Raw genomic sequence first — 18,576 nt, 5'->3', positions numbered from 1 at the left:
GCTGCCTTCTTTACTTAAGGGCAGATGGCCCCCAAAGCATCTTGCTTCCAGCTCTCTGGGAAGCTAAGAAACAACTCGCTCTGCACAGTGCTCTAACAGCCTACCGGGAACATCTCTTACAAAGGCCTGTGAAACGCAGTTTCTTTGCGGGCCTGATCTGGCTGAAGTAGAACTTCTGCTCGGGGTGTGCTACATTGCCCTAGAGCTGCAAGGCACAAAGTGCTGCCTTCTTTCCAAAGGGTGAGAAGGGCCCCAAAGCATCTTGCTTCCAGCTCTTTGGGAAGCTAAGAAACAAGTCGCTCTGCACAGTGCTCTTACAGCCTACTGGGAACATGTTTTACAAAGGCCTGTGAAATTCAGTTTCTTTGCAGGCGTGATCTCCCTGAAGTAGAACTTCTGCTCTGCCATGTGCTACATTGCCCTAGAGGTGCAAGGCACCAAGTGCTGCCTTGTTTACAAAGAGGGAGACTGGACCAAAAGCGTTTTGTTTCCAGGTCTTTGGGAAGCTAAGAGAAAACACGCTCTGCACAGTGCTCTTACAGCCCACCGGGAACATCTCTTACAAAGGCCTGTGAAACGCAGTTTCTTTGCAGGCCTGACCTGGCAGAAGTACAACATCTGCTCTGCGTGAGCTACATTGCCATAGAGCTGCAAGGCACAAAGTGCTGCCTTCTTTACTTAAGGGCAGATGGCCCCCAAAGCATCTTGCTTCCAGGTCTTTGGGAAGCTAAGAAAGAACTCGCTCTGCACAGTGCTCTAACAGCCCACAGGGAACATTTCTTACAAAGGCCTGTGAAACGCAGTTTCTTTGAAAGCCTGATCTGGCTGAAGAAGAACTTCTGCTCTGGGTGTGCTACATTGCCCTAGAGCTGTAAGGCACAAAGTGCTGCCTTCTTTCCAAATGGTGAGAATGGCCCCAAAGCATCTTGCTTCCAGCTCTTTGGGAAGCTAAGAAACAAGTCGCTCTGCACAGTGCTCTTACAGCCTACTGGGAACATGTTTTACAAAGGTCTGTGAAATGCAGTTTCTTTGCAGGCATGATCTCCCTGAAGTAGAACTTCTGCTCTGCCATGTGCTACATTGCCCTAGAAGTGCAAGGCACCAAGTGCTGCCTTCTTTCCAAAGAGGGAGACTGGACAAAAAGGGTTTTGTCTCCAGCTCTTTGGGAAGCTAAGTGAAAACACGCTCTGCACAGTGCTCTTACAGCCTACCGGGAACATCTCTTACAAAGGCCTGTGAAACGAAGTTTCTTTGAAGGCCTGATCTGGCTGAAGTAGAACTTCTGCTCTGTGTGTGCTACATTGCCCTAGAGCTGCAAGGCTCAAAGTGCTGCCTTCTTTCCAAAGGGTCAGAAGGACCCCAAAGCATCTTGCTTCCAGCTCTTTGGGAAGCTAAGAAACAAGTCGCTCTGCACAGTGCTCTTACAGCCTACAGGGAACATGTTTTAGAAAGGCCTGTGAAATGCAGTTTCCTTGCAGGCGTGATCTCCCTGAAGTAGAACTTCTGCTCTGCCATGTGCTACATTGCCCTAGAGGTGCAAGGCACCAAGTGCTGCCTTCTTTCCAAAGAGGGAGACTGGACCAAAAGCGTTTTGTTTCCAGCTCTTTGGGAAGCTAAGAGAAAACACGCTCTGCACAGTGCTCTTACAGCCTACCGGGAACATCTCCTACAAAGGCCTGTGAAACGCAGTTTCTTTGGAGGCCTGACCTGGCAGAAGTACAACATCTGCTCTGCGTGAGCTACATTGCCCTAGAGCTGCAAGGCACAAAGTGCTGCTTCTTTACTTAAGGGCAGATGGCCCCTAAAGCATCTTGCTTCCAGCTCTTTGGGAAGCTAAGAGAAAACACGCTCTGCACAGTCCTCTTACAGCCTACCGGGAACATCTCTTACAAAGGCCTGTGAAACGCAGTTTCTTTGCAGGCCTGACCTGGCAGAAGTACAACATCTGCTCTGCGTGAGCTACATTGCCCTAGAGCTGCAAGGCACAAAGTGCTGCCTTCTTTACTTAAGGGCAGATGGCCCCCAAAGCATCTTGCTTCCAGCTCTCTGGGAAGCTAAGAAACAACTCGCTCTGCACAGTGCTCTAACAGCCTACCGGGAACATCTCTTACAAAGGCCTGTGAAACGCAGTTTCTTTGCGGGCCTGATCTGGCTGAAGTAGAACTTCTGCTCGGGGTGTGCTACATTGCCCTAGAGCTGCAAGGCACAAAGTGCTGCCTTCTTTCCAAAGGGTGAGAAGGGCCCCAAAGCATCTTGCTTCCAGCTCTTTGGGAAGCTAAGAAACAAGTCGCTCTGCACAGTGCTCTTACAGCCTACTGGGAACATGTTTTACAAAGGCCTGTGAAATGCAGTTTCTTTGCAGGCGTGATCTCCCTGAAGTAGAACTTCTGCTCTGCCATGTGCTACATTGCCCTAGAGGTGCAAGGCACCAAGTGCTGCCTTGTTTACAAAGAGGGAGACTGGACCAAAAGCGTTTTGTTTCCAGGTCTTTGGGAAGCTAAGAGAAAACACGCTCTGCACAGTGCTCTTACAGCCTACCGGGAACATCTCTTACAAAGGCCTGTGAAACGCAGTTTCTTTGCAGGCCTGACCTGGCAGAAGTACAACATCTGCTCTGCGTGAGCTACATTGCCCTAGAGCTGCACGGCACAAAGTGCTGCCTTCTTTACTTAAGGGCAGATGGCCCCCAAAGCATCTTGCTTCCAGGTCTTTGGGAAGCTAAGAAAGAACTCGCTCTGCACAGTGCTCTAACAGCCCACAGGGAACATTTCTTACAAAGGCCTGTGAAACGCAGTTTCTTTGAAAGCCTGATCTGGCTGAAGAAGAACTTCTGCTCTGGGTGTGCTACATTGCCCTACAGCTGTAAGGCACAAAGTGCTGCCTTCTTTCCAAATGGTGAGAATGGCCCCAAAGCATCTTGCTTCCAGCTCTTTGGGAAGCTAAGAAACAAGTCGCTCTGCACAGTGCTCTTACAGCCTACTGGGAACATGTTTTACAAAGGTCTGTGAAATGCAGTTTCTTTGCAGGCATGATCTCCCTGAAGTAGAACTTCTGCTCTGCCATGTGCTACATTGCCCTAGAAGTGCAAGGCACCAAGTGCTGCCTTCTTTCCAAAGAGGGAGACTGGACAAAAAGGCTTTTGTCTCCAGCTCTTTGGGAAGCTAAGTGAAAACACGCTCTGCACAGTGCTCTTACAGCCTACCGGGAACATCTCTTACAAAGGCCTGTGAAACGAAGTTTCTTTGAAGGCCTGATCTGGCTGAAGTAGAACTTCTGCTCTGTGTGTGCTACATTGCCCTAGAGCTGCAAGGCTCAAAGTGCTGCCTTCTTTCCAAAGGGTCAGAAGGACCCCAAAGCATCTTGCTTCCAGCTCTTTGGGAAGCTAAGAAACAAGTCGCTCTGCACAGTGCTCTTACAGCCTACAGGGAACATGTTTTAGAAAGGCCTGTGAAATGCAGTTTCTTTGCAGGCGTGATCTCCCTGAAGTAGAACTTCTGCTCTGCCATGTGCTACATTGCCCTAGAGGTGCAAGGCACCAAGTGCTGCCTTCTTTCCAAAGAGGGAGACTGGACCAAAAGCGTTTTGTTTCCAGCTCTTTGGGAAGCTAAGAGAAAACACGCTCTGCACAGTGCTCTTACAGCCTACCGGGAACATCTCCTACAAAGGCCTGTGAAACGCAGTTTCTTTGCAGGCCTGACCTGGCAGAAGTACAACATCTGCTCTGCGTGAGCTACATTGCCCTAGAGCTGCAAGGCACAAAGTGCTGCTTCTTTACTTAAGGGCAGATGGCCCCCAAAGCATCTTGCTTCCAGCTCTCTGGGAAGCTAAGAAACAACTCGCTCTGCACAGTGCTCTAACAGCCTACCGGGAACATCTCTTACAAAGGCCTGTGAAACGCAGTTTCTTTGCGGGCCTGATCTGGCTGAAGTAGAATTTCTGCTCGGGGTGTGCTACATTGCCCTAGAGCTGCAAGGCACAAAGTGCTGCCTTCTTTCCAAAGGGTGAGAAGGGCCCCAAAGCATCTTGCTTCCAGCTCTTTGGGAAGCTAAGAAACAAGTCGCTCTGCACAGTGCTCTTACAGCCTACTGGGAACATGTTTTACAAAGGCCTGTGAAATGCAGTTTCTTTGCAGGCGTGATCTCCCTGAAGTAGAAATTCTGCTCTGCCATGTGCTACATTGCCCTAGAGGTGCAAGGCACCAAGTGCTGCCTTGTTTACAAAGAGGGAGACTGGACCAAAAGCGTTTTGTTTCCAGGTCTTTGGGAAGCTAAGAGAAAACACGCTCTGCACAGTGCTCTTACAGCCTACCGGGAACATCTCTTACAAAGGCCTGTGAAACGCAGTTTCTTTGCAGGCCTGACCTGGCAGAAGTACAACATCTGCTCTGCGTGAGCTACATTGCCCTAGAGCTGCACGGCACAAAGTGCTGCCTTCTTTACTTAAGGGCAGATGGCCCCCAAAGCATCTTGCTTCCAGGTCTTTGGGAAGCTAAGAAAGAACTCGCTCTGCACAGTGCTCTAACAGCCCACAGGGAACATTTCTTACAAAGGCCTGTGAAACGCAGTTTCTTTGAAAGCCTGATCTGGCTGAAGAAGAACTTCTGCTCTGGGTGTGCTACATTGCCCTACAGCTGTAAGGCACAAAGTGCTGCCTTCTTTCCAAATGGTGAGAATGGCCCCAAAGCATCTTGCTTCCAGCTCTTTGGGAAGCTAAGAAACAAGTCGCTCTGCACAGTGCTCTTACAGCCTACTGGGAACATGTTTTACAAAGGTCTGTGAAATGCAGTTTCTTTGCAGGCATGATCTCCCTGAAGTAGAACTTCTGCTCTGCCATGTGCTACATTGCCCTAGAAGTGCAAGGCACCAAGTGCTGCCTTCTTTCCAAAGAGGGAGACTGGACAAAAAGGCTTTTGTCTCCAGCTCTTTGGGAAGCTAAGTGAAAACACGCTCTGCACAGTGCTCTTACAGCCTACCGGGAACATCTCTTACAAAGGCCTGTGAAACGAAGTTTCTTTGAAGGCCTGATCTGGCTGAAGTAGAACTTCTGCTCTGTGTGTGCTACATTGCCCTAGAGCTGCAAGGCTCAAAGTGCTGCCTTCTTTCCAAAGGGTCAGAAGGACCCCAAAGCATCTTGCTTCCAGCTCTTTGGGAAGCTAAGAAACAAGTCGCTCTGCACAGTGCTCTTACAGCCTACAGGGAACATGTTTTAGAAAGGCCTGTGAAATGCAGTTTCTTTGCAGGCGTGATCTCCCTGAAGTAGAACTTCTGCTCTGCCATGTGCTACATTGCCCTAGAGGTGCAAGGCACCAAGTGCTGCCTTCTTTCCAAAGAGGGAGACTGGACCAAAAGCGTTTTGTTTCCAGCTCTTTGGGAAGCTAAGAGAAAACACGCTCTGCACAGTGCTCTTACAGCCTACCGGGAACATCTCCTACAAAGGCCTGTGAAACGCAGTTTCTTTGCAGGCCTGACCTGGCAGAAGTACAACATCTGCTCTGCGTGAGCTACATTGCCCTAGAGCTGCAAGGCACAAAGTGCTGCTTCTTTACTTAAGGGCAGATGGCCCCCAAAGCATCTTGCTTCCAGCTCTCTGGGAAGCTAAGAAACAACTCGCTCTGCACAGTGCTCTAACAGCCTACCGGGAACATCTCTTACAAAGGCCTGTGAAACGCAGTTTCTTTGCGGGCCTGATCTGGCTGAAGTAGAATTTCTGCTCGGGGTGTGCTACATTGCCCTAGAGCTGCAAGGCACAAAGTGCTGCCTTCTTTCCAAAGGGTGAGAAGGGCCCCAAAGCATCTTGCTTCCAGCTCTTTGGGAAGCTAAGAAACAAGTCGCTCTGCACAGTGCTCTTACAGCCTACTGGGAACATGTTTTACAAAGGCCTGTGAAATGCAGTTTCTTTGCAGGCGTGATCTCCCTGAAGTAGAACTTCTGCTCTGCCATGTGCTACATTGCCCTAGAGGTGCAAGGCACCAAGTGCTGCCTTGTTTACAAAGAGGGAGACTGGACCAAAAGCGTTTTGTTTCCAGGTCTTTGGGAAGCTAAGAGAAAACACGCTCTGCACAGTGCTCTTACAGCCTACCGGGAACATCTCTTACAAAGGCCTGTGAAACGCAGTTTCTTTGCAGGCCTGACCTGGCAGAAGTAGAACTTCTGCTCTGGGTGTGCTGCATCGCCCTAGAGCTGCAAGGCACAAAGTGCTGCGTTCTTTCCATAGGGGCATATGGGCCCCAAAGCATCTTGCTTCCAGCTCTCTGGGAAGCTAAGAAACTAGTCGCTCTGCACAGTGCTCTTACAGCCTACAGGGAACATCTCTTACAAAGGCCTGTGAAACGAAGTTTCTTTGCAGGTATGATGTAGCTGAAGCAGAACTTCTGCTGTGGGTGTGCTACATTGCCCTAGAGCTGCAAGGCACAAAGTGCTGCCTTCTTTCCAAAGGGTGAGAAGGGCCCCAAAGCATCTTGCTTCCAGCTCTTTCTGAAGCTAAGAAACAAGTCGCTCTGCACAGTGCTCTTACAGCCTACCGGGAACATCTCTTACAAAGGCCTGTGAAACGCAGTTTCTTTGCAGGCCTGACCTGGCAGAAGTACAACATCTGCTCTGCGTGAGCTACATTGCCCTAGAGCTGCAAGGCACAAAGTGCTGCCTTCTTTACTTAAGGGCAGATGGCCCCCAAAGCATCTTGCTTCCAGGTCTTTTGGAAGCTAAGAAAGAACTCGCGCTGCACAGTGCTCTAACAGCCCACAGGGAACATTTCTTACAAAGGCCTGTGAAACGCAGTTTCTTTGAAAGCCTGATCTGGCTGAAGAAGAACTTCTGCTCTGGGTGTGCTACATTGCCCTAGAGCTGTAAGGCACAAAGTGCTGCCTTCTTTCCAAATGGTGAGAATGGCCCCAAAGCATCTTGCTTCCAGCTCTTTGGGAAGCTAAGAAACAAGTCGCTCTGCACAGTGCTCTTACTGGGAACATGTTTTACAAAGGTCTGTGAAATGCAGTTTCTTTGCAGGCATGATCTCCCTGAAGTAGAACTTCTGCTCTGCCATGTGCTACATTGCCCTAGAGGTGCAAGGCACCAAGTGCTGCCTTCTTTCCAAAGAGGGAGACTGGACAAAAAGGCTTTTGTCTCCAGCTCTTTGGGAAGCTAAGTGAAAACACGCTCTGCACAGTGCTCTTACAGCCTACCGGGAACATCTCCTACAAAGGCCTGTGAAACGCAGTTTCTTTGCAGGCCTGACCTGGCAGAAGTACAACATCTGCTCTGCGTGAGCTACATTGCCCTAGAGCTGCAAGGCACAAAGTGCTGCTTCTTTACTTAAGGGCAGATGGCCCCTAAAGCATCTTGCTTCCAGCTCTTTGGGAAGCTAAGAGAAAACACGCTCTGCACAGTCCTCTTACAGCCTACCGGGAACATCTCTTACAAAGGCCTGTGAAACGCAGTTTCTTTGCAGGCCTGACCTGGCAGAAGTACAACATCTGCTCTGCGTGAGCTACATTGCCCTAGAGCTGCAAGGCACAAAGTGCTGCCTTCTTTACTTAAGGGCAGATGGCCCCCAAAGCATCTTGCTTCCAGCTCTCTGGGAAGCTAAGAAACAACTCGCTCTGCACAGTGCTCTAACAGCCTACCGGGAACATCTCTTACAAAGGCCTGTGAAACGCAGTTTCTTTGCGGGCCTGATCTGGCTGAAGTAGAACTTCTGCTCGGGGTGTGCTACATTGCCCTAGAGCTGCAAGGCACCAAGTGCTGCCTTCTTTCCAAAGGGTGAGAAGGGCCCCAAAGCATCTTGCTTCCAGGTCTTTGGGAAGCTAAGAAACAAGTCGCTCTGCACAGTGCTCTTACAGCCTACTGGGAACATGTTTTACAAAGGCCTGTGAAATGCAGTTTCTTTGCTGGCGTGATCTCCCTGAAGTAGAACTTCTGCTCTGCCATGTGCTACATTGCCCTAGAGGTGCAAGGCACCAAGTGCTGCCTTGTTTACAAAGAGGGAGACTGGACCAAAAGCGTTTTGTTTCCAGGTCTTTGGGAAGCTAAGAGAAAACACGCTCTGCACAGTGCTCTTACAGCCTACCGGGAACATCTCTTACAAAGGCCTGTGAAACGCAGTTTCTTTGCAGGCCTGACCTGGCAGAAGTACAACATCTGCTCTGCGTGAGCTACATTGCCCTAGAGCTGCAAGGCACAAAGTGCTGCCTTCTTTACTTAAGGGCAGATGGCCCCCAAAGCATCTTGCTTCCAGGTCTTTGGGAAGCTAAGAAAGAACTCGCTCTGCACAGTGCTCTAACAGCCCACAGGGAACATTTCTTACAAAGGCCTGTGAAACGCAGTTTCTTTGAAAGCCTGAACTGGCTGAAGAAGAACTTCTGCTCTGGGTGTGCTACATTGCCCTAGAGCTGTAAGGCACAAAGTGCTGCCTTCTTTCCAAATGGAGAGAATGGCCCCAAAGCATCTTGCTTCCAGCTCTTTGGGAAGCTAAGAAACAAGTCGCTCTGCACAGTGCTCTTACAGCCTACTGGGAACATGTTTTACAAAGGTCTGTGAAATGCAGTTTCTTTGCAGGCATGATCTCCCTGAAGTAGAACTTCTGCTCTGCCATGTGCTACATTGCCCTAGAGGTGCAAGGCACCAAGTGCTGCCTTCTTTCCAAAGAGGGAGACTGGACCAAAAGCGTTTTGTTTCCAGCTCTTTGGGAAGCTAAGAGAAAACACGCTCTGCACAGTGCTCTTACAGCCTACCGGGAACATCTCCTACAAAGGCCTGTGAAACGCAGTTTCTTTGCAGGCCTGACCTGGCAGAAGTACAACATCTGCTCTGCGTGAGCTACATTGCCCTAGAGCTGCAAGGCACAAAGTGCTGCTTCTTTACTTAAGGGCAGATGGCCCCCAAAGCATCTTGCTTCCAGCTCTCTGGGAAGCTAAGAAACAACTCGCTCTGCACAGTGCTCTAACAGCCTACCGGGAACATCTCTTACAAAGGCCTGTGAAACGCAGTTTCTTTGCGGGCCTGATCTGGCTGAAGTAGAATTTCTGCTCGGGGTGTGCTACATTGCCCTAGAGCTGCAAGGCACAAAGTGCTGCCTTCTTTCCAAAGGGTGAGAAGGGCCCCAAAGCATCTTGCTTCCAGCTCTTTGGGAAGCTAAGAAACAAGTCGCTCTGCACAGTGCTCTTACAGCCTACTGGGAACATGTTTTACAAAGGCCTGTGAAATGCAGTTTCTTTGCAGGCGTGATCTCCCTGAAGTAGAACTTCTGCTCTGCCATGTGCTACATTGCCCTAGAGGTGCAAGGCACCAAGTGCTGCCTTGTTTACAAAGAGGGAGACTGGACCAAAAGCGTTTTGTTTCCAGCTCTTTGGGAAGCTAAGAGAAAACACGCTCTGCACAGTGCTCTTACAGCCTACCGGGAACATCTCTTACAAAGGCCTGTGAAACGCAGTTTCTTTGCAGGCCTGACCTGGCAGAAGTAGAACTTCTGCTCTGGGTGTGCTGCATCGCCCTAGAGCTGCAAGGCACAAAGTGCTGCGTTCTTTCCATAGGGGCATATGGGCCCCAAAGCATCTTGCTTCCAGCTCTCTGGGAAGCTAAGAAACTAGTCGCTCTGCACAGTGCTCTTACAGCCTACAGGGAACATCTCTTACAAAGGCCTGTGAAACGAAGTTTCTTTGCAGGTATGATGTAGCTGAAGCAGAACTTCTGCTGTGGGTGTGCTACATTGCCCTAGAGCTGCAAGGCACAAAGTGCTGCCTTCTTTCCAAAGGGTGAGAAGGGCCCCAAAGCATCTTGCTTCCAGCTCTTTCTGAAGCTAAGAAACAAGTCGCTCTGCACAGTGCTCTTACAGCCTACCGGGAACATCTCTTACAAAGGCCTGTGAAACGCAGTTTCTTTGCAGGCCTGACCTGGCAGAAGTACAACATCTGCTCTGCGTGAGCTACATTGCCCTAGAGCTGCAAGGCACAAAGTGCTGCCTTCTTTACTTAAGGGCAGATGGCCCCCAAAGCATCTTGCTTCCAGGTCTTTTGGAAGCTAAGAAAGAACTCGCGCTGCACAGTGCTCTAACAGCCCACAGGGAACATTTCTTACAAAGGCCTGTGAAACGCAGTTTCTTTGAAAGCCTGATCTGGCTGAAGAAGAACTTCTGCTCTGGGTGTGCTACATTGCCCTAGAGCTGTAAGGCACAAAGTGCTGCCTTCTTTCCAAATGGTGAGAATGGCCCCAAAGCATCTTGCTTCCAGCTCTTTGGGAAGCTAAGAAACAAGTCGCTCTGCACAGTGCTCTTACAGCCTACTGGGAACATGTTTTACAAAGGTCTGTGAAATGCAGTTTCTTTGCAGGCATGATCTCCCTGAAGTAGAACTTCTGCTCTGCCATGTGCTACATTGCCCTAGAGGTGCAAGGCACCAAGTGCTGCCTTCTTTCCAAAGAGGGAGACTGGACCAAAAGGCTTTTGTCTCCAGCTCTTTGGGAAGCTAAGTGAAAACACGCTCTGCACAGTGCTCTTACAGCCTACCGGGAACATCTCCTACAAAGGCCTGTGAAATGCAGTTTCTTTGCAGGCCTGACCTGGCAGAAGTACAACATCTGCTCTGCGTGAGCTACATTGCCCTAGAGCTGCAAGGCACAAAGTGCTGCTTCTTTACTTAAGGGCAGATGGCCCCTAAAGCATCTTGCTTCCAGCTCTTTGGGAAGCTAAGAGAAAACACGCTCTGCACAGTCCTCTTACAGCCTACCGGGAACATCTCTTACAAAGGCCTGTGAAACGCAGTTTCTTTGCAGGCCTGACCTGGCAGAAGTACAACATCTGCTCTGCGTGAGCTACATTGCCCTAGAGCTGCAAGGCACAAAGTGCTGCCTTCTTTACTTAAGGGCAGATGGCCCCCAAAGCATCTTGCTTCCAGCTCTCTGGGAAGCTAAGAAACAACTCGCTCTGCACAGTGCTCTAACAGCCTACCGGGAACATCTCTTACAAAGGCCTGTGAAACGCAGTTTCTTTGCGGGCCTGATCTGGCTGAAGTAGAACTTCTGCTCGGGGTGTGCTACATTGCCCTAGAGCTGCAAGGCACAAAGTGCTGCCTTCTTTCCAAAGGGTGAGAAGGGCCCCAAAGCATCTTGCTTCCAGGTCTTTGGGAAGCTAAGAAACAAGTCGCTCTGCACAGTGCTCTTACAGCCTACTGGGAACATGTTTTACAAAGGCCTGTGAAATGCAGTTTCTTTGCTGGCGTGATCTCCCTGAAGTAGAACTTCTGCTCTGCCATGTGCTACATTGCCCTAGAGGTGCAAGGCACCAAGTGCTGCCTTGTTTACAAAGAGGGAGACTGGACCAAAAGCGTTTTGTTTCCAGGTCTTTGGGAAGCTAAGAGAAAACACGCTCTGCACAGTGCTCTTACAGCCTACCGGGAACATCTCTTACAAAGGCCTGTGAAACGCAGTTTCTTTGCAGGCCTGACCTGGCAGAAGTACAACATCTGCTCTGCGTGAGCTACATTGCCCTAGAGCTGCAAGGCACAAAGTGCTGCCTTCTTTACTTAAGGGCAGATGGCCCCCAAAGCATCTTGCTTCCAGGTCTTTGGGAAGCTAAGAAAGAACTCGCTCTGCACAGTGCTCTAACAGCCCACAGGGAACATTTCTTACAAAGGCCTGTGAAACGCAGTTTCTTTGAAAGCCTGAACTGGCTGAAGAAGAACTTCTGCTCTGGGTGTGCTACATTGCCCTAGAGCTGTAAGGCACAAAGTGCTGCCTTCTTTCCAAATGGAGAGAATGGCCCCAAAGCATCTTGCTTCCAGCTCTTTGGGAAGCTAAGAAACAAGTCGCTCTGCACAGTGCTCTTACAGCCTACTGGGAACATGTTTTACAAAGGTCTGTGAAATGCAGTTTCTTTGCAGGCATGATCTCCCTGAAGTAGAACTTCTGCTCTGCCATGTGCTACATTGCCCTAGAGGTGCAAGGCACCAAGTGCTGCCTTCTTTCCAAAGAGGGAGACTGGACAAAAAGGCTTTTGTCTCCAGCTCTTTGGGAAGCTAAGTGAAAACACGCTCTGCACAGTGCTCTTACAGCCTACCGGGAACATCTCTTACAAAGGCCTGTGAAACGAAGTTTCTTTGAAGGCCTGATCTGGCTGAAGTAGAACTTCTGCTCTGTGTGTGCTACATTGCCCTAGAGCTGCAAGGCTCAAAGTGCTGCCTTCTTTCCAAAGGGTCAGAAGGACCCCAAAGCATCTTGCTTCCAGCTCTTTGGGAAGCTAAGAAACAAGTCGCTCTGCACAGTGCTCTTACAGCCTACAGGGAACATGTTTTAGAAAGGCCTGTGAAATGCAGTTTCTTTGCAGGCGTGATCTCCCTGAAGTAGAACTTCTGCTCTGCCATGTGCTACATTGCCCTAGAGGTGCAAGGCACCAAGTGCTGCCTTCTTTCCAAAGAGGGAGACTGGACCAAAAGCGTTTTGTTTCCAGCTCTTTGGGAAGCTAAGAGAAAACACGCTCTGCACAGTGCTCTTACAGCCTACCGGGAACATCTCCTACAAAGGCCTGTGAAACGCAGTTTCTTTGCAGGCCTGACCTGGCAGAAGTACAACATCTGCTCTGCGTGAGCTACATTGCCCTAGAGCTGCAAGGCACAAAGTGCTGCTTCTTTACTTAAGGGCAGATGGCCCCTAAAGCATCTTGCTTCCAGCTCTTTGGGAAGCTAAGAGAAAACACGCTCTGCACAGTCCTCTTACAGCCTACCGGGAACATCTCTTACAAAGGCCTGTGAAACGCAGTTTCTTTGCAGGCCTGACCTGGCAGAAGTACAACATCTGCTCTGCGTGAGCTACATTGCCCTAGAGCTGCAAGGCACAAAGTGCTGCCTTCTTTACTTAAGGGCAGATGGCCCCCAAAGCATCTTGCTTCCAGCTCTCTGGGAAGCTAAGAAACAACTCGCTCTGCACAGTGCTCTAACAGCCTACCGGGAACATCTCTTACAAAGGCCTGTGAAACGCAGTTTCTTTGCGGGCCTGATCTGGCTGAAGTAGAACTTCTGCTCGGGGTGTGCTACATTGCCCTAGAGCTGCAAGGCACAAAGTGCTGCCTTCTTTCCAAAGGGTGAGAAGGGCCCCAAAGCATCTTGCTTCCAGCTCTTTGGGAAGCTAAGAAACAAGTCGCTCTGCACAGTGCTCTTACAGCCTACTGGGAACATGTTTTACAAAGGCCTGTGAAATGCAGTTTCTTTGCAGGCGTGATCTCCCTGAAGTAGAACTTCTGCTCTGCCATGTGCTACATTGCCCTAGAGGTGCAAGGCACCAAGTGCTGCCTTGTTTACAAAGAGGGAGACTGGACCAAAAGCGTTTTGTTTCCAGCTCTTTGGGAAGCTAAGAGAAAACACGCTCTGCACAGTGCTCTTACAGCCTACCGGGAACATCTCTTACAAAGGCCTGTGAAACGCAGTTTCTTTGCAGGCCTGACCTGGCGGAAGTAGAACTTCTGCTCTGGGTGTGCTGCATCGCCCTAGAGCTGCAAGGCACAAAGTGCTGCGTTCTTTCCATAGGGGCATATGGGCCCCAAAGCATCTTGCTTCCAGCTCTCTGGGAAGCTAAGAAACTAGTCGCTCTGCACAGTGCTCTTACAGCCTACAGGGAACATCTCTTACAAAGGCCTGTGAAACGAAGTTTCTTTGCAGGTATGATGTAGCTGAAGCAGAACTTCTGCTGTGGGTGTGCTACATTGCCCTAGAGCTGCAAGGCACAAAGTGCTGCCTTCTTTCCAAAGGGTGAGAAGGGCCCCAAAGCATCTTGCTTCCAGCTCTTTCTGAAGCTAAGAAACAAGTCGCTCTGCACAGTGCTCTTACAGCCTACCGGGAACATCTCTTACAAAGGCCTGTGAAACGCAGTTTCTTTGCAGGCCTGACCTGGCAGAAGTACAACATCTGCTCTGCGTGAGCTACATTGCCCTAGAGCTGCAAGGCACAAAGTGCTGCCTTCTTTACTTAAGGGCAGATGGCCCCCAAAGCATCTTGCTTCCAGGTCTTTTGGAAGCTAAGAAAGAACTCGCGCTGCAAAGTGCTCTAACAGCCCACAGGGAACATTTCTTACAAAGGCCTGTGAAACGCAGTTTCTTTGAAAGCCTGATCTGGCTGAAGAAGAACTTCTGCTCTGGGTGTGCTACATTGCCCTAGAGCTGTAAGGCACAAAGTGCTGCCTTCTTTCCAAATGGTGAGAATGGCCCCAAAGCATCTTGCTTCCAGCTCTTTGGGAAGCTAAGAAACAAGTCGCTCTGCACAGTGCTCTTACAGCCTACTGGGAACATGTTTTACAAAGGTCTGTGAAATGCAGTATCTTTGCAGGCATGATCTCCCTGAAGTAGAACTTCTGCTCTGCCATGTGCTACATTGCCCTAGAGGTGCAAGGCACCAAGTGCTGCCTTCTTTCCAAAGAGGGAGACTGGACAAAAAGGCTTTTGTCTCCAGCTCTTTGGGAAGCTAAGTGAAAACACTCTCTGCACAGTGCTCTTACAGCCTACCGGGAACATCTCTTACAAAGGCCTGTGAAACGAAGTTTCTTTGAAGGCCTGATCTGGCTGAAGTAGAACTTCTGCTCTGTGTGTGCTACATTGCCCTAGAGCTGCAAGGCTCAAAGTGCTGCCTTCTTTCCAAAGGGTCAGAAGGACCCCAAAGCATCTTGCTTCCAGCTCTTTGGGAAGCTAAGAAACAAGTCGCTCTGCACAGTGCTCTTACAGCCTACAGGGAACATGTTTTAGAAAGGCCTGTGAAATGCAGTTTCTTTGCAGGCGTGATCTCCCTGAAGTAGAACTTCTGCTCTGCCATGTGCTACATTGCCCTAGAGGTGCAAGGCACCAAGTGCTGCCTTCTTTCCAAAGAGGGAGACTGGACCAAAAGCGTTTTGTTTCCAGCTCTTTGGGAAGCTAAGAGAAAACACGCTCTGCACAGTGCTCTTACAGCCTACCGGGAACATCTCCTACAAAGGCCTGTGAAACGCAGTTTCTTTGCAGGCCTGACCTGGCAGAAGTACAACATCTGCTCTGCGTGAGCTACATTGCCCTAGAGCTGCAAGGCACAAAGTGCTGCTTCTTTACTTAAGGGCTGATGGCCCCTAAAGCATCTTGCTTCCAGCTCTTTGGGAAGCTAAGAGAAAACACGCTCTGCACAGTCCTCTTACAGCCTACCGGGAACATCTCTTACAAAGGCCTGTGAAACGCAGTTTCTTTGCGGGCCTGATCTGGCTGAAGTAGAACTTCTGCTCGGGGTGTGCTACATTGCCCTAGAGCTGCAAGGCACAAAGTGCTGCCTTCTTTCCAAAGGGTGAGAATGGCCCCAAAGCATCTTGCTTCCAGCTCTTTGGGAAGCTAAGAAACAAGTCGCTCTGCACAGTGCTCTTACAGCCTACTGGGAACATGTTTTACAAAGGCCTGTGAAATGCAGTTTCTTTGCAGGCGTGATCTCCCTGAAGTAGAACTTCTGCTCTGCCATGTGCTACATTGCCCTAGAGGTGCAAGGCACCAAGTGCTGCCTTCTTTCCAAAGAGGGAGACTGGACCAAAAGCGTTTTGTTTCCAGCTCTTTGGGAAGCTAAGAGAAAACACGCTCTGCACAGTGCTCTTACAGCCTACCGGGAACATCTCTTACAAAGGCCTGTGAAACGCAGTTTCTTTGCAGGCCTGACCTGGCAGAAGTAGAACTTCTGCTCTGGGTGTGCTGCATCGCCCTAGAGCTGCAAGGCACAAAGTGCTGCGTTCTTTCCATAGGGGCATATGGGCCCCAAAGCATCTTGCTTCCAGCTCTCTGGGAAGCTAAGAAACTAGTCGCTCTGCACAGTGCTCTTACAGCCTACAGGGAACATCTCTTACAAAGGCCTGTGAAACGAAGTTTCTTTGCAGGTCCGATGTAGCTGAAGCAGAACTTCTGCTGTGGGTGTGCTACATTGCCCTAGAGCTGCAAGGCACAAAGTGCTGCCTTCTTTCCAAAGGGTGAGAAGTGCCCCAAAGCATCTTGCTTCCAGCTCTTTGGGAAGCTAAGAAACAACTCGCTCTGCACAGTGCTCTTACAGCCTACTGGGAACATGTTTTACAAAGGTCTGTGAAATGCAGTATCTTTGCAGGCATGATCTCCCTGAAGTAGAACTTCTGCTCTGCCATGTGCTACATTGCCCTAGAGGTGCAAGGCACCAAGTGCTGCCTTCTTTCCAAAGAGGGAGACTGGACAAAAAGGCTTTTGTCTCCAGCTCTTTGGGAAGCTAAGTGAAAACACTCTCTGCACAGTGCTCTTACAGCCTACCGGGAACATCTCTTACAAAGGCCTGTGAAACGAAGTTTCTTTGAAGGCCTGATCTGGCTGAAGTAGAACTTCTGCTCTGTGTGTGCTACATTGCCCTAGAGCTGCAAGGCTCAAAGTGCTGCCTTCTTTCCAAAGGGTCAGAAGGACCCCAAAGCATCTTGCTTCCAGCTCTTTGGGAAGCTAAGAAACAAGTCGCTCTGCACAGTGCTCTTACAGCCTACAGGGAACATGTTTTAGAAAGGCCTGTGAAATGCAGTTTCTTTGCAGGCGTGATCTCCCTGAAGTAGAACTTCTGCTCTGCCATGTGCTACATTGCCCTAGAGGTGCAAGGCACCAAGTGCTGCCTTCTTTCCAAAGAGGGAGACTGGACCAAAAGCGTTTTGTTTCCAGCTCTTTGGGAAGCTAAGAGAAAACACGCTCTGCACAGTGCTCTTACAGCCTACCGGGAACATCTCCTACAAAGGCCTGTGAAACGCAGTTTCTTTGCAGGCCTGACCTGGCAGAAGTACAACATCTGCTCTGCGTGAGCTACATTGCCCTAGAGCTGCAAGGCACAAAGTGCTGCTTCTTTACTTAAGGGCAGATGGCCCCTAAAGCATCTTGCTTCCAGCTCTTTGGGAAGCTAAGAGAAAACACGCTCTGCACAGTCCTCTTACAGCCTACCGGGAACATCTCTTACAAAGGCCTGTGAAACGCAGTTTCTTTGCAGGCCTGACCTGGCAGAAGTACAACATCTGCTCTGTGTGAGCTACATTGCCCTAGAGCTGCAAGGCACAAAGTGCTGCCTTCTTTACTTAAGGGCAGATGGCCCCAAAAGCATCTTGCTTCCAGCTCTCTGGGAAGCTAAGAAACAACTCGCTCTGCACAGTGCTCTAACAGCCTACCGGGAACATCTCTTACAAAGGCCTGTGAAACGCAGTTTCTTTGCGGGCCTGATCTGGCTGAAGTAGAACTTCTGCTCGGGGTGTGCTACATTGCCCTAGAGCTGCAAGGCACAAAGTGCTGCCTTCTTTCCAAAGGGTGAGAATGGCCCCAAAGCATCTTGCTTCCAGCTCTTTGGGAAGCTAAGAAACAAGTCGCTCTGCACAGTGCTCTTACAGCCTACTGGGAACATGTTTTACAAAGGCCTGTGAAATGCAGTTTCTTTGCAGGCGTGATCTCCCTGAAGTAGAACTTCTGCTCTGCCATGTGCTACATTGCCCTAGAGGTGCAAGGCACCAAGTGCTGCCTTCTTTCCAAAGAGGGAGACTGGACCAAAAGCGTTTTGTTTCCAGCTCTTTGGGAAGCTAAGAGAAAACACGCTCTGCACAGTGCTCTTACAGCCTACCGGGAACATCTCTTACAAAGGCCTGTGAAACGCAGTTTCTTTGCAGGCCTGACCTGGCAGAAGTAGAACTTCTGCTCTGGGTGTGCTGCATCGCCCTAGAGCTGCAAGGCACAAAGTGCTGCGTTCTTTCCATAGGGGCATATGGGCCCCAAAGCATCTTGCTTCCAGCTCTCTGGGAAGCTAAGAAACTAGTCGCTCTGCACAGTGCTCTTACAGCCTACAGGGAACATCTCTTACAAAGGCCTGTGAAACGAAGTTTCTTTGCAGGTCCGATGTAGCTGAAGCAGAACTTCTGCTGTGGGTGTGCTACATTGCCCTAGAGCTGCAAGGCACAAAGTGCTGCCTTCTTTCCAAAGGGTGAGAAGTGCCCCAAAGCATCTTGCTTCCAGCTCTTTCTGAAGCTAAGAAACAAGTCGCTCTGCACAGTGCTCTTACAGCCTACTGGGAACATGTTTTACAAAGGCCTGTGAAATGCAGTTTCTTTGCAGGCGTGATCTCCCTGAAGTAGAACTTCTGCTCTGCCATGTGCTACATCGCCCTAGAGGTGCAAGGCACCAAGTGCTGCCTTGTTTACAAAGAGGGAGACTGGTCCAAAAGCGTTTTGTTTCCAGCTCTTTGGGAAGCTAAGAGAAAACACGCTCTGCACAGTGCTCTTACAGCCTACCGGGAACATCTCTTACAAAGGCCTGTGAAACGCAGTTTCTTTGCAGGCCTGACCTGGCAGAAGTACAACATCTGCTCTGCGTGAGCTACATTGCCCTAGAGCTGCAAGGCACAAAGTGCTGCCTTCTTTACTTAAGGGCAGATGGCCCCCAAAGCATCTTGCTTCCAGGTCTTTGGGAAGCTAACAAAGAACTCGCTCTGCACAGTGCTCTAACAGCCCACAGGGAACATTTCTTACAAAGGCCTGTGAAACGCAGTTTCTTTGAAAGCCTGATCTGGCTGAAGAAGAACTTCTGCTCTTGGTGTGCTACATTGCCCTAGAGCTGTAAGGCACAAAGTGC

Source organism: Equus asinus, chromosome 1 (genome assembly GCF_041296235.1).
Source record: "Equus asinus isolate D_3611 breed Donkey chromosome 1, EquAss-T2T_v2, whole genome shotgun sequence".
In the NCBI taxonomy this organism is placed as follows: Eukaryota; Metazoa; Chordata; class Mammalia; order Perissodactyla; family Equidae; genus Equus; species Equus asinus.
The sequence above is the reverse complement of the archived record's forward strand: the minus strand, read 5'-3'. Positions refer to the sequence as shown.